General features: G+C 40.9%; 1 protein-coding gene across 22 annotated transcripts in view; it reads left to right on the forward strand.

Moving 5' to 3' along the window:
* The window catches only part of LOC309807013 (uncharacterized protein), a 478,671-nt gene that overhangs the window by 129,534 nt on the left and 336,599 nt on the right, over positions 1-12,538 (forward strand). The window lies entirely within an intron of this gene.

A 12,538-nucleotide genomic window follows, 5' to 3' on the forward strand; every position in this document is an offset into this window, starting at 1 on the left:
ACAAAGCACTGAGCTGATCTCCCTGTGCTATGTGGTTGCTTCCCACTAGCTATCTATTTTACATTTGGTTGTGTATATATGTCCATGCCACTCTCTCACTTCATCCCAGCTTCCCCTTCCCCCTCCCCATGTCCTCAAGTCCATTCTCTATGTCTGGTCTTTACTCCTGTCCTGCCCCTAGGTTCTTCAGAACCTTTTTTTTTTTTTAGATTCCATATATATGTGCTAACATATGGTATTTGTTTTTCTCTTTCTGACTTCACTCTGTACGACAGAATCTAGGTCCATCCACCTCACTACAAATAACTCAATTTCATTTCTTTTTATGGCTGGGTGATATTCCATTGTATATATGTGCCACATCTTCATTATCCACTCATCTCTCGATGGACACTTACGTTGCTTCCATGTCCTGGCTATTGTAAATAGAGCTGCAATGAACATTGTGGTACATGACTCTTTTTTGAATTATGGTTTTCTCCGGGTATATGCCCAGTAGTGAAATTGCTGGATTGTATGGTAGTTCTATTTTTAGATTTTAAGGAATCTCCATACTGTTCTCCATAGTAGCTGTATCAATTTATTTTCCCACCAACAGTGCAAGAGGGTTCCCTTTTCTCTACACCCACTCCAGCATTTATTGTTTGTAGATTTTTTGATGATGGCCATTCTGACTGGTGTGAGATGATACCTCATTGTGGTTTTGATTTGCATTTCTCTAATGATTAGTGATATTGAACATCCTTTCATGTGTTTCTTGGCAATCTGTATAGCTTCTTTGGAAAAATGTCTATTTAGGTCTTCTGTGCATTTTTGGATTGGGTTGTTTGTTTTTTTGATATTTAGCTGCATGAGGTGCTTGTATATTTTGGAGATTATTCCTTTGTCAGTTGCTTCATTTACAAATATTTCTCCCATTCTGAGGGTTGCCTTTTTGTCTTTTTTATGGCTTCCTTTGCTGTGTAAAAAGCCTTTAAGTTTTATTAAGTCCCATTTGTTGATTTTTGTTTTTATTGCCATTTCTCTAGGAGGTGGGTCCAAAAGGATCTTGCTGTGATTTATGTCATAGAGTGTTCTGCCTATGTTTTCCTCTAAGAATTTTATAGTGTCTGGCCTTATATTTAGGCCTTTAATCCATTTTGAGGTTTTTTTTATTTTTTATTTTTTGCGGTACATGGGCCTCTCACTGTTGTGGCCTCTCCTGTTGCGGAGCACGGCCTCTCCTGTTGTGGAGCACAGCCTCTGTACGTGCAGGCTCAGTGGCCATGGTGCATGGGCCTAGCCACTCCGCGTCATGTGGCATCTTCCTGGGCCGGGCACGAACCCGTGTCCCCTGCATCGGCAGGTGGACTCTCAGCCACTGTGCCACCAGGGAAGCCCTTGAGTTTCTTTTTGTGTATGGTGTTAGAAAGTGTTCTAATTTCATTCTTTTACATGTAGCTGTCCAGTTTTCCCAGCACCACTTACTGAAGAGGCTGTCTTTTCTCCATTGTATGCTTTTGCTTCCTTTATCAATGATAAGGTGATCATATGTGCATGGGTTTACCTCTGCTCTTTCTATCCTGTTCCATTGATCTATATTTCTGTTTTTTGTGCCAGTACCATACTCTCTTGATTACTGCAGATTTGTAGTATAGTCTGAAGCCAGGGAGCCTGATTCCTCCAGCTCCGTTTTTCTTCCTCAAGATTGCTTTGGGTATTCAGGGTCTTTTGTGTTCCTATACAAATTGTGAAATTTTTTGTTCTAGGTCTGTGAAAACTGCCATTGGTAGTTTGATAGGGATTGCATTGGATCTGTAGATTGCTTTGGTTAGTATGGTTATTTTCACAATGTTGATTCTTCCAATCCAAGAACATGCTATATCTCTCCATCTATTTGTATCATCTTTCATTTCTTTCCTCAGTGTCTTATAGTTTTCTTCATACAGGTCTTTTGTCTCCTTAGGTAGGTTTATTCCTAGGTATTTTATTCTTTGTGTTGCAGTGGTAAATGGGAGTGTTTCCTTAATTTTTCTTTGATATTTTTCATCATTAGTGTATAGGAATGCCAGAGATTTCTTTGCCTTAATTTTGTATCCTTTTAGTCTACCGAATTCATTGATTAGCTCTAGTAGTTTTGTGGTAGCATCTTTAGGATTCTCTGTGTATAGTATCATATCATCTGCAAACAGTGACAGCTTTACTTCTTCTTTTCCAATTTCGATTACTTTTCTTTTCTTCTCTTATTGTGGTGGCTAAAACTTCCAAAACTATGTTGAATAATAGTGGTGAGAGTGGACAACCTTGTCTTGTTCCTGATCTTAGTGGAAATGGTTTCAGTTTTTCACCATTAAGAACAATGTTGGCTGAGGGTTTGTCATATATGGCCTTTATTATGTTGAGGAAAGTTCCCTCTATGCCTACTTTTTGGAGGGTTTTTATCATAAATGTGTGTTGAATTTTATCAAAAGCTTTTTCTGCATCTATTGATATGATCATATGGTTTTTCTCCTTCAATTTGTTAATATGGCTTATCACATTGATTGATTTGCCTATATTGAAGAATCCTTGCATTCCTGGGATAAACCCCACTTGATCATGGTGTATGATCCTTTTAATGTGCTGTTGGATTCTGTTTGCTAGTATTTTGTTGAGGATTTTGCATCTATGTTCATCAGTGATATTGGCCTGTAGTTTTCTTTCTTTGTGACATCTTTGTCTGGTTTTGGTATCAGGGTGAGGATGGCCTCAGAGAATGAGTTTGGGAGTGTTCCCCCCTCAGCTATATTTTGGAAGAGTTTGAGAAGGATAGGTGTTAGCTCTTCTGTAAATGTTAGACAGAATTTGCCTGTGAAGCCATCAGGTCATGGGCTTTTGTGTGTTGGAAGATTTTTAGTCACAGTTTCAATTTCAGTGCTTGTGATTGGTCTGTTTATATATTTTTTTCTTCCTGTTTCAGTCTCGGAAGGTTGTGTTTTTGAAAAAATTTGTCCATTTCTTCCAGTTTGTCCATTTTATTGGCATTGTAGTAATCTCTCATGACCCTTTGTATTTCTGCAGTGTTAGTTGTGACTTCTCCTTTTTCCCTTCTAATTCTATTGATTTGAGTCTTCTCCCTTCTTTTCTTGATGAGTCTGGCTAATGATTTATCAATTTTGTTTATCTTCTCAAAAAACCCACTTTTAGTTTTATTGACCTTTGCTATTGTTTCCTTCATTTCTTTTTCATTTATTTCTAATCTGATCTTTATGATTTCTTTCCTTCTGCTAACTTTGAGGGTTTTTTTTGTTTTTCTTTCTCTAATCGCTTTAGGCGTAAGGTTAGGTTGTTTATTTGAGGTGTTTCTTGTTCCTTGAGGTAGGATTGTATTGCTATAAACTTCCCTCTTGGAACTGCTTTTGCTGCTTTCCATAGGTTTTGGGTCATCGTGTTTTCATTGTCATTTTTTTCTAGGTATTTTTTTATTTCCTCTTTGCTTTCTTCAGTGATCTCTTGGTTACTTAGTAGCGTATTGTTTAGCCTCCATGTGTTTGTATTTTTAACAGATTTTTTTCCTGTAATTGATATCTAGTCTCATAGCATTGTGGTCAGAAAACATACTTGATATGATTTCAATTTTCTTAAATTCACCAAGGCTTGATTTGTGACCCAAGATATTATCTATCCTGGAGAATGTTCCATGAGCACTTGAGAAGAAAGTGTAATCTGCTGTTTTTTGATGTAATGTCCTATAAATATCAATTAAGTCCATCTTGTTTAATGTATCATTTAAAGCTTGTGTTTCCTTATTTATTTTCATTTTGGATGATCTGTCCATTGGTGAAAGTGGGTTGTTAAAGTCTCCTACTATGATTTTGTTACTGTTGATTTCCCTTTATATGGCTGTTAGCATTTGCCTTATGTATTGAGGTGCTCCTCTGTTGGGTGCATAAATATTTATAATTGTTATATCTTCTTCTTGGATTGATCCCTTGATCATTATGTAATGTCCTTCTTTGTCTCTTGTAATAGTCTTTATTTTAAAGTCTGTTTTGCCTGATATGAGAATTGCTACTTCAGCTTTCTTTTGGTTTCCATTTGCATGGAATATCTTTTTCCATCCCCTCACTTTCAGTCTGTATGTGTCCCTAGGTCTGAAGTGGGTCTCTTGTAGACAGCGTATATACGGGTCATGTTTTTGTTTCCATTCAGCCAGTCCATGTCTTTTGGTTGGACCACTTAATCCATTTACATTTAAGGTAATTATTGATATGTATGTTCCTATTACCATTTTCTTAATTGTTTTGTGTTTGTTTTTGTAGGTCTTTTCCTTCTCCTGTGTTTCCTGCCTAGAGAAGTTCCTTTAGCATTTGTTGTAGAGCTGGTTTGGAGGTGTTGTATTCTCTTAACGTTTGCTTGTCTGTAAAGGTTTTAATTTCTCTGTCGAATATGAATGAGATCCTTGATGGGTAGAGTAATCTTGGTTGTAGGTTTTCCCTTTCATCACTTTAAATTTGTCCTGCTACTCTCTTCAGGCTTGCAGAGTTTCTGCTGAAAGATCAGCTGTTAACATTATGGGGATTCCTTTGTATGTTATTTGTTGCTTTTCCCTTGCTGCTTTTAATATTTTTTCTCTGTATTTAATTTTTGATAGTTTGATTAATATATGTCTTGGCATGTTTCTCTTTGGGTTTATCTGTATGGTACTCTCTGTGTTTCCTTGACTTGATTGGCTATTTCCTTTCCTATGTTAGGGAAGTTTTCAACTATAATCTCTTCAAATATTTTTTCAGACCCTTTCTGTTTCTCTTCTTCTTCTGGACCCCTATCATTCGAATGTTGTTGCGTTTCATGTTGTCCCCAAGGTCTCTGAGACTGCCCTTAATTCTTTTCATTCTTTTTTCTTTATTCTACTCCCTGGCAGTTATTTCTACCATTTTATCTTCCAGCTTACTTATCTGTTCTTCTCCCTCAGTTATTTTGTTATTGATTCCTTCTATAGTATTTTTAAATTCAGTAATTGTGTGTTCATAGCACAATTTGTTTGTTTGCTCTTTAGTTCTTCTAGATCCTTGTTAAATGTTTCTTGTATTTTCTCCATTCTGTTTCCGAGATTTTGGATTATCTTTACTATCATTACTCTGAATTCTTTTTCAGGTAGTTTGCCTATTTCGTCTTCATTTATTTAATCTTGTTGATTTGTCCCTTGCTCCTTCGTCTCTAAGAAATTTTTTTGTCGTTTCTTTTTTTTTTTTTTTTTTTGATGTGTGGGGCTGCATTCCTGTCTTACTGGTTGTTTGGCCTGATACATCCAGCACTGGAATTTACAGATAGTTGGATAGAGCTGGGTTTTGGTCCTGAGATGAGGACCTCCAGGAGGCCTCACTCTGCTTGATATTCCCTGGGTTCTGAGGTGCTCTGTTATTCTAGCTGTTTGGACTCAGAGCTCCCACCACAGGAACTCGGTCCTGACCTCCGACCTGGGAACCTAGATCCCACAAGCTTCATATCACGGTTAAAAAAAAAAAAAAAAAAAAGGAAAAAAGAAATAGAAAAAAGGAGCAGTACAGTATCAAAGAATAAAAAACAAAATAAAATGAGAATGATAAATAATACATTAGGAAAAATAAAACTGTGTTTGAAACAACTGCAACAATGTAAAATATAACCAGAACAGAAAAAAGAAGAAAAAAAGGGGGGTAACAAGCTAACAGGAACAGAAGAATAACAAAGTATAAAGAATAAAATTAGAAAAATAAAAGATTTATTAGGGAAAATAAATATAGAAAGGGATCAACAACAGTGAATCAACAAGGTAAACCAGGACCCCAATCTAAAAGAAGAAAAAAGAGAAGAAAGAAAAAGGCCTCGGTGGCTTCCCTGGTGGCACAGTGGTTGAGAGTCTGCTTGCTGATGCAGGGGACACGGGTTCATGCCCCGGTCCGGGAAGATCCCACATGCTGTGGAGCGGCTGGGCCTGTGAGCCATGGCCGCTGAGCCTGTGCATCCGGAGCCTGTGCTCCGCAATGGGAGAGGCCACAACAGTGAGAGGCCCGTGTACCGGGGGGGAAAAAAAAAGGTCTTGAATATGGGAGTGGAGTTTAGGTTGGGAGTGGACCTTAGGCAGGGGTGGGGTTTTGTATGGGGCAGGACCTAGGTGAGTGGGGGCTGACATTTGAGCATGGGGCGGGGCCTCTGCTTAGGACCTGTGCAAAAGGGGAGAGGCAGCATGTCGAATTGAGGGCCTCTGGAGTGTGGAGTTCTGGAGTTTGGAGGTAGGGCCCTGTGTGAGGGTGTGTGGGTGGGGTTTAGGCCCAGCTCGTTGGGGGGGTCTCCAGGTGTAGAGTTGGGACCTGAGTGGGGTTGTAGGGGTGGGGCTTGAGCTCTGCGTGGCAGGAGGGAGGCTTGCAGGGTGGAGGATTAGGCCCAGGAGCCGAGCAGGCTTCCTGGTGCCTAAGTGGACAGGGAAAGCACTGGCTGCATTCCCTTCCATTCCTTCATGCCCCTGTCCCCCACCATCTCCCCCAGGGTCTCCTCCATCACCGCTGGACCCCTAACTGTGGGTGGGTCCCATTGGGTGTAGGAACTCCTTCCCTCCCCAAGACACCTCAGGGGTGCTGGTCCTGGAGGTCCGGCCTTTACTTTTCATCCCCCTTCCCTTCCGCCCACTCCCTCAGGACCCATGTGGCTGGAGGGGTCTAGGTGGGTAGAGGATCAGGCCCGGGATATCAACAGGTTCCTGAGGGTCCAAGTGGGCAGGGGAAACCTGGCTATGATCCCTTTTGATCCTCTGCCCTCCCAATGGTCTCCCAATTTCCCCCTTTGGGCATGGGATCCTTTCCTCTCTCCCAGCTGCCCTTCAGGGGCACTAGTCCCATCCCTCCTCCAGTTCTCCTCTCCCTTCACTCCCCCTCACACTTCACATCCTACCCAGTTGCTGGGATTTCCTCCAGTCCCGTTATGTGTCCGTGGTACCCCACTGGTGCCTGGTAGGTTCCCTAGTTGTGAGGAGATGCGAAATCCACATCCTCCTAGTATGCCATCTTGACTCTGACTCTGTATAGTTAACTTTTAAAGAAACTTCCAAACTGTTTTCCAAAGTACTTGTAACATTTTACATTTCCACCAGTAGTTTGAGAGTTCCAATTGGTCCACATTTTCACCATCACTTGGTGTGATTAAATTTTTAATGTTAGTTAATCTAGTGGGTGTTTAATTGTGGTTTTAATTTGCATCACTGTAATAACCATTGATGTTGAGCACATTTTAATATAGTTATTTGGTATCTATACAACATTTTTGGTGAAGTATGTTTTAACTTTTTGCCCATTTTTATTGGGTTACTTATCTTATAATTATTCAGTTGTAAGAATTCATTATATATTATGGACACAAGTCCTTTGGATTTGTATGTTTTTCATATATTTCAGCCCAGTCTTTGTCTTGTCTTTTCAGTATTTAATAGTGTACTTTAAAAAGCAAATTTCTTTTTCATTTTTTTTTTATTTCTTAAAAAATTTTTCTTGAAGTATAGTTGATATACAATATATATCTGGTGGGGTTTTTACCTTGCTCCTTCATCTGCTGTGTGTTTCTCTGTCTTCTCATTTGCTTAACTTACTGTGTTTGGGTCTCCTTTTCGCAGGCTGTAGGTTCGTATTTCCCGTTGTTTTTGGTGTCTGCCCCCAGTGGCTAAGGTTGGTTCAGTGGGTTGTGTAGGCTTCCTGGTGGAGGGGACTGGCGCCTGTGTTCTGGTGGATGAGGCTGGATGTCTTTCTGGTGGGCAGGACCACGTCTGGTGGTGTGTTTTGGGGTGTCTGTGACCTTATTATGATTTATGCAGCCTCTCTGCTAATGGGTGGGGTTGTGTTCCTGTCTTGCTAGTTGTTTGGCATAGGGTGTCCAGCACTGTATCTTGCTGGTCATTGAGTGGAGCTGGGTCTTAGCATTGAGATGGAGATCTCTGGGAGAGCTTTCACCATTTGATATTATGTGCAGCTGGGAGGTCTCTGGTGGACCAGTTTCCTGAACTCAGCTCTCCGATCTCAGAGGCACAGGCCTGACACCCGGCCACAGCATGAAGACCTTGTCAGCCACACGGCTCAGAAGAAAAGGGAAAAAGAAAGAAAGAAAGAAAGAAAGAAAGAAAGAAAAATAAATAAATAAATAAAATAGTTATTAAAATTAAAAATTATTAAAAATAAAAAAGTTAAAAAGTAATAAAAAAAAGAAAGAAGAGAGCAACCAAACCAAAAAACAAATCCACCAATGATAATAATGATAACAAGTGCTAAAAACTTTACTAAAAACAACAACAACAACAAAAAACGGACAGACAGAACCCTAGGACAAACAATAAAAGCAAAGCTATACAGACAAAATCACACAAAGAACCATACACATACACACTCACGAAAAAGGAAAAAAAAATCTATATATAAAAGAAAAAAAGGGGCTTCCCTGGTGGCGCAGTGGTTGAGAGTCCGCCTGCCGATGCAGGGGACACGGGTTCGTGCCCCGATCCCGGAAGATCCCACATGCCGCGGAGCGGCTGGGCCCGCGAGCCATGGCCGCGGAGCCTGTGTGTCCGGAGCCTGTGCTCCGCAACGGGAGAGGCCACAGCAGTGAGAGGCCCGCGTACAGCAAAAAAAAAAAAAAAAAAAAAAAGAAAAAAAGGAAGAGAGCAACCACAATCAATAAACAAATCTACCAATGATAATAAACACTAATTACTAAACTAAGATCAACATAAAACCAGAAACAAATTAGATGCAGAAAGCAAGCCCCAAGCCTACCATTGCTCTCAAAGTCCACCGCCTCAATTTGGGATGATTCTTTGTCTATTCAGGTATTCCACAGATGTAGGGTACATCAAATTGATTGTGGAGATTTAATCCACTGCTCCTGAGGCTGTTGGGAGAGATTTCCCTTTCTCTTCTTTGTTCGCACAGCTCCCAGGGTTCAGCTTTGTATTTGGCCCCGCCTCTGCGTGTACATCACCTGAGGGCATCTGTTCCCCGCCCAGACAGGATGGGGTTAAAGGGGCGGCTGATTAGGGGCCTCTGGGTCACTCAGGCCAGGGGGATGGAGGGGTATGGAATGCGGGGCAAGCCTGCAGTGGCAGAGGCCAGCATGACGTTGCACCAGCCTGATGTGCACTGTGTGTTCTCCCGCGGAAGTTGTCCCTGGATCACGGGACCCTGGCAGTGGCGGGCTGCACAGGCTCCTGGGAGGGGAGGTGTGGATAGTGACCTGTGCTTGCACACAGGCTTCTTGGTGGCTGCAGCAGCAGCAGCCTTAGCGTCTCATGCCCATCTCTGGGGTCCACGCTGATAGCCACGGCTCGCGCCCATCTCTGGAGCTCGTTTAGGTGGCACTGTTAATCCCCTCTCCTCGCTCACCAGGAAACGAAGAGGCAAGAAAAGGTCTCTTGCCTCTTCAACATCTCCAGACCTTTTCCCGACAGACTCCCAGCTAGCTGTGGGGCACTAGCCCCCTTCAGGCTGTGTTCAGGCAGCCAACCCCAGTCCTCTCCCTGGGATCTGACCTCAGAAGCTGAAGCCTCAGCTCCCAGCCCCCACCCACCCCGGTGGGTGAGCAGACAAGCCTCTCAGGCTGGTGAGTGCTGGTCGGCACCGATCCTCTGTGTGGGAATCTCTCTGCTTTGCCCTCCGCACCCCTGTTGCTGTGCTGTCCTCTGTGGCTCAGAAGCTTCCCCCCCACCACCCCCTGTCTCCACCATTGGAGGGTCTTCCTAGTGTGTGGAAACTTTTCCTCCTTCACAGCTCCTTCCCCGAGGTGCAGGTCCCGTCCCTATTCCTTTATCTCTGTTTTTCCTTTGCCCTACCCAGGTACGTGGGGAGTTTCTTGCCTTTTGGGAAGTCTAAGGTCTTCTGCCAGCGTTCAGTAGGTGTTCTGTAGGAGCTGTTCCACATGTAGATGTATTTCTGATGTATTTGTGGGGAGGAAGGTGATCTCCACATCTTATTCCTCTGCCATCTTGAAGGTCTCTCCCAGATTATTTAATTTTTAAATATCAGTAATTAAATATCAATTTAATTCTTCAGTGATTGGATAGTATTCTTCCCTTATGTGCCTCCTAGAGTGTGAGTTGATTGAGATAAAAAACTGAACATCTTTTTGGGCTCAATAGTTTTGCACTTGTAAGAGTTGTTCAATAAATATTTGGTGAATGAATGCATAGATAGATGAATAAGTGAATGAAAACATTAATGACATCTACCTAGATGCTTAATGGACTTACAAAACCTACTTTTCCTGAAGTCTTCTTTATCTCAGTAAATGGCAACTTGGCAACTCTATTCTTTCTGTTACCCCAAACCTGGTGTCTTCCTTAATAATCCTATCTCTCAAAGCCAGTGTAAGTAAACTATAATAGCTCTAATTTCCAAATACATCCAAAATCTGGTCCTTTCTCATACCACCATGCCCACAATTTCCCTAGACCAAGCAACCATTATCTCTCACTTGTACAATTGCAATATTCCCAAATGGTCTTCCTGCTTCTATCCATGTTCTGCCTCTGTTCAGAAACACCCTGTGGCTTCACATATCACTTAGAATAAACTGCAAAGTCCACATTCTGGATACAAGACCCTATGTGAGCTGGTCCACTACCTCCTGCTTTCATTTCCATTCTCCTTTTTACTCACTAGACTCCAGACACTCTGGCCTCCTTGGGTTAGGGTTTGCTGTTTGTCCCTCAAGATGACTATCTTCCATTTGTCCCTCAAGATGCAGCCTTCATGTTTCTCCCCTCTCTTCTGTGCCTTGATAGGAAGAAAGATATGGACTCCATCAGTGGTGCCTCAGCCTCCTGGTTTCAGCCAAGAGGGACCACTGCCAAGAGATCAGAGGGCGATAGAGAGAGAGGAGAGAGTTTGTATCTGCTAGCTCTCTCCATGCATGTTCTCTGCTGGCAGGAGGCATCCCTCATTAAAGGAGTCCAATCCTACAGAGCAGCCCTCTCTACACATCCCTCTCTGTCTTGGGATTCCTGAAACTAATCTAGCACCCCACACCTTCAGGCCTAATATCAGTAACAGAGACCCACTGTTATTAGTCGGCATTTGAATATTTACCCAACAACTTTAAGAATTTTCGATTGTCAGGTGACTGTTTTTCCAGTCACACCAACCTATTTGATATTTTGTTCTGAGGAAGGGAAAGAGGGAGAGAACAGAGAAGACAATTATAATAAAAACAGAACCAACAAAATCTTAGAATATGTTTACATTTCAAGGAGCCACCAGCTCTTGCTGTTGGCCTTTTCCAGAACAGAAAGTGTTTAAAACTAGCTGTAATCACTACAGCTGTTATGACAGGTTAGGAAAAGAGGCATATTTCTACCTGAAACACCTGTGCATCAGTGTATTTGTTGGACTTATTCCTAAAATAGTGCTTTTGAATAATTTGTAATCATTGCTTTATCTTCAAAGCATATGCAAGCATTTAATTACAGTGTATAGTGTTTTGGGGGTTTTGTTTCGGTAAATAACTTGCCAATCAGGGGATGGAAACCTGAAAATTTAAGTCTCAAATTGTTTGATAGTGTGGAAAAATGACTAATTTATTAGAAATGTTTACACAATTACACAAACACTTGACTTTGTAATTAGTTTCAGACAATCATCTGCTTTAAGGGAACATAGATTTGTCTAATTTTTCACCAGATTAACAAGACTATGTATTCAATGCATCAAAAAATATGGGCTATAAATTGTCTTAAGAATTGTTACTGCTTCCTTTTCTCAAGCAGATTGTTCTAATGTCTATCCAAGTGCTTCTTTAAAAGGAACATCTTTTCTTAAAATTGCATTAAAGGATTATGGAATTGAAAAAAGAAATGTGTACAGAGTTGACTGTTGAACAGCACAGAGGTTAATCCAACTATAGTTTATATTTGGCCCTCTGTATCCACAGATTCATCTGTATGGTACTATAGTATTTACTACTTAAAAAGATCCATATATAAGTAGACCCCTGCAGTTCAAACCCATGTTGTTGAAGGGTCAAATGTACTTTAATTTTTAGATTTTTATGTAATATCTATATATAATCTGTATCTATGTGTTTATATAGACGTATAACTAATATACAAGTATGTGCAGATATTTGTGTGTGTGTGTGTATGTGTCTGTGTGTATCAGCTTTCCATGTCAGTGATCTACTTTTTTGAAGAAGTGACTCATTTCTTTGGTTGAGTGATGTCTTTGTTTTAAATAACACAGTTTGTGTTTTTGTAATGGGATTCTTGTCCCAGAAATTGATAGAATGTATTTAAAGCTATTGTAGCACTTAGGTAGTTCTGGAGGACTTGGAGCACATTTACACATACATTTCTATATTTGTGATTGTAGAAATTTCCTTTGATATGTGTACTGCTATAGTAAGGCATACTATGGTGATTTCTTTTAAATATTTATAAGAGAATTACTTATTTTAACTCATAAGGAAACAATGCTTAGCATAACACTTTGAAAGTTTTTCTGGGCAGATGAGGTGAACAAAAAGCAAAACCTTTAGTGTAAATGGAACTCTTTGTTGAAAGTAATATAAA

Source organism: Mesoplodon mirus (assembly GCF_964341445.2).
Source record: "Mesoplodon mirus genome assembly, chromosome: 6".
Classification (NCBI taxonomy): domain Eukaryota; kingdom Metazoa; phylum Chordata; class Mammalia; order Artiodactyla; family Ziphiidae; genus Mesoplodon; species Mesoplodon mirus.